The sequence below is a fragment of the Benincasa hispida genome, chromosome 9, assembly GCF_027475165.1.
Source record: "Benincasa hispida cultivar pf3 chromosome 9, pf3_genome.v1.1, whole genome shotgun sequence".
Classification (NCBI taxonomy): Eukaryota; Viridiplantae; Streptophyta; class Magnoliopsida; order Cucurbitales; family Cucurbitaceae; genus Benincasa; species Benincasa hispida.
In genome coordinates this window covers 43,685,304-43,688,764 of record NC_143486.1, presented here as the reverse complement: position 1 = coordinate 43,688,764, position 3,461 = coordinate 43,685,304, and the positions used below count along the sequence as shown (strand labels likewise).

Below are 3,461 nucleotides of genomic sequence, written 5' to 3'. Positions count from 1 at the left end.
TAATGTAAATGTGTTAAGTTCTGAGTTATTATGTATGTATTCAGGGTTTGAGCAAGGTTTAACAGGTAAGATAGGCAGTAAGTGCCAGCAAAAGGGTTGGTAACTGCTGCAGTCACCATTCCATCCAGGTTAGGAGGGTAATCTGGTACGAGGTGTGACAAGCACTTAGCTAGCATAACCTGGGATCTTCACTTTATACGATCATCTTGTATTATGTATGCATCATTCGTCCTTTTGAGATACTCGGGAGGGTAGTCTAAGGATAGAATCTAGGCTTGAAAAAGTCAGATTAGAATCTAGGCTCGGGAGAGTCAGATTAGAATCACATAATCAAGAGATAGAAGTTTAAGAATAAGTTCTATTTGCTATTAACGCATCGCATGCACCCAAGAGATAGGATATGATTGTATGCGGTCACTTTGTACCTGTGTGCATCCTTTATCATCACATAGGCAAGAAGTAGAGACTTAGGAATAAGCTCTATAGACATCATCGCATACATCGCATGCGTCCTAAAACTAGGAGCTATCGCATTTTCATTGGAAAATGATTGCTATCGCATGAGTGTAGCATGATTGCATAGCGTGAACGCATTCTCAAGAAACGCTAGCTAAAGACCTTCTTAACCCGTTCCTCCGCATGCTCATTTTATCTTTTGCATAATTAACTCTTTTCTTAAATCCGCCGCATAAACTTTATACCTTAAACAACCAACCAACCAACACTTTGATTTATTTGTTACCACAAAGTAATCGAAATTTACCAACACATATTGTGTTCGACCCTGAGCTTACCAGACAACTCAGTAGGATTTATACTTGGGTCTTGCTGAGAAAACTAGCATGAACAACGCATATTCCACCATCACATTCTACACCATTATTTCATCGCATTAAAAATACATCAAGTTTTTGGCGCCGTTTCCAGAGACTACGGCAATACATTGTGCTAACGGTATTTTTTTTATTTTCTTTGCAGCTTTCAATTTCTGGCGAATTACGACCCGGAGATTGAAAGAATGTTTCGACGAAGATTGAGAAACTACCGCCAACAACAAAAAGACAGAAGTCCAAGAATGGCGAAACAACTGGAAGAGAGGGCCGCAAATGCAAATAATATAATGGCCAACTCCATCATTCTGGTGAATGACCGCAATAGACCCATTCGGAACTATGCGTTGCCCAACCTATATGATTTCTCCCCAGGAATCATGAGGCCAGCTCTAGACGGATCGAGGTTTGAAATGAAACCGGTTATGTTGCAGATGATTCAAACGGCTAGACAGTTTTGTGGAAGGCATGGCGAGGATTCGCACGCCCATCTCCGGAGTTTTATTGAAATCTGCAACACTTTTGTGTTCCCAAATATCTCCACTGAGGAGGTTCGACTAACGTTGTTCCCATTTTCCTTATGCGATCAGAAGGAAATGGGCTTATTCTCTCGAACTAGGGGAGATAACATCGTGGGAACAAGTAGTGGAAAAGTTCATGAAGAAATACTTCCCTCCAATGGAGAACGGGAGAAGGAGGAAGTTAATTACGAATTTTAAACAAGAAATTGACGAATCACTCAGTGATACCTGGGCGAGGTTTAAGAGGCTGGTAAGAGATTGCCCACATAACGGCTTACCAGATTGTTTACAAATGGAGATTTTCTACCACGGACTGAACCCAGCATCGTAGACGGCTACCAATGCGACAGTAGCTGGTGGTCTGCTCGATAAAACATATGACGAGGCAAAAAATATACTTGATCGTATTTCAAAAAATCACGAGGACTGACGAGAAAGCGATAAAAGATTAAGAATTAAAGATAGTGATGCAAATAATGGGGCCATCGTATCCCTACAAACCCAAATGAATGCGATGATGAGTTTGATACAAGGCATTGCAATCAATAGCATGGGAACGCAAAAAGGGCAGGCCAACGCAATTGCTTAAACGACCACGAGTTGTGTCATCTATGGAGAAGCACATTCGATTAAAGAATGCCCAAGGAATCCGCAGTCAATATGCTTCATAAAGAATAACCCCTTCTCTGACACATACAACCCCGGGTAGAGAAACCACCTTAACTTCGCATGGAAAAATCAACAGCAAAATTTTCAATCAGTGGTGCAAAAAGGAAGGGCCACTAGGATTTTTCCCACGATCCAGTAGTTCGCAGGCGCCACAATCTTCATCCTTGGAGAGTTTGCTGAAGCAATATATTGAAAAGAATGAAATAGTGCTTCAGAATCAAGCGACATCCATCCGCAATCTTAAAATTCATATGGGATAGATTGCAGGCGAACTCAAAAGTAGACCGCAAGGAGCGTTATTGAGCTTAACTGAGCTCCCTCGCAACTTTGGGGTACGAAAAAGGAACAATGCCTAGTAGTCTCCTTGCTAAGAAAGAAACGACAGCGGAAGAAAGGGAAGAGTCCACTAGGACCAACCTGAATGTGGCAACAACCGAAGACCTGTTGACATATGATTCAGAAGAGCCCAAGAAGATGAACCCGGAAGTTGCGTCCACCTTTAAGCCTCTAGAACACAAGATAGAAGAAGTACAGCTACCACCATTCTCGCAAAGATTGAAAAAGAAAAAGAATGATGAAGGAAAGATCACTACAGTGGCAGTAACGCAAAATGCTATGATCCCACCAAAAATTTGCGACCCAGGAAGCTCCATGATACCTTGCTCAATTGAAGGGATCTTGAGGCGAGTATAAACTTAATGCCACTATCAATCTTCAAATGATTGGATATGGGCAAACTAACACCCACGACAGAGACTCTTCTACTTACGGATAGATCTCGAATACATCCCAAGGGAGAGTTGAAAGATGTCGCAGTCTCAATTGACAGATTCACCTTACCGGCAAACTTCATCATTCTACACTATAAAGTGGAGGAAGATGCGCCCATCATATTAGGACGACCATTCCTCTCGACTGGTCGCACTCAAATTGATGTGCACAAGGGGGAGATTGTAATGAACGTCAATAGGGAAAAACTCTGGATTAAGGCAATCAAAGACTAAGAAAAGAAGAGGAAGTCGTCTTGGACATAAAAAGCCCAGATTGAAATAAGCAGTCCCTGTGTTACTATGCGACTCAACCTCATCAGGGACGCAATCCTTTTGGAATATCCTTTTTTCTATCAATGATTCATGAACTTTCGTTACCTTTCTTTTATCCGTTATCATATATTTGTCTTTTTGTATTTATATAAAAAAAAATGGCGCCGCAATCGTGTTGAACAATCGTGGAAAACGATTTTGTTAACTCTGTCTATTATTTGACCCTCTCGATGTTTTCTTTGCAACGATCGAGGTGAACGATTGCAGAGGAGCTACACAAAAGACGCAACTACTTTATTCCACCATCGCAATCAAAGAAAAGCAGTTCGCTGCAAAGAAGGATTCGTTCACACACAATGCAGACGACAGAGCAAATTTGGGGGTTGTACCTTTCCTTG

General features: G+C 41.5%; 1 non-coding gene across 1 annotated transcript; it reads right to left on the bottom strand.

Moving 5' to 3' along the window:
• Positions 1-1,520: 1,520 nt before the first annotated feature.
• On the bottom strand, positions 1,521-1,627 carry LOC150033833 (small nucleolar RNA R71). The gene has a single exon (XR_016532562.1). It is a non-coding gene; the product is annotated as a small nucleolar RNA R71 (small nucleolar RNA).
• Between the last annotated feature and the right edge of the window lie 1,834 nt (positions 1,628-3,461).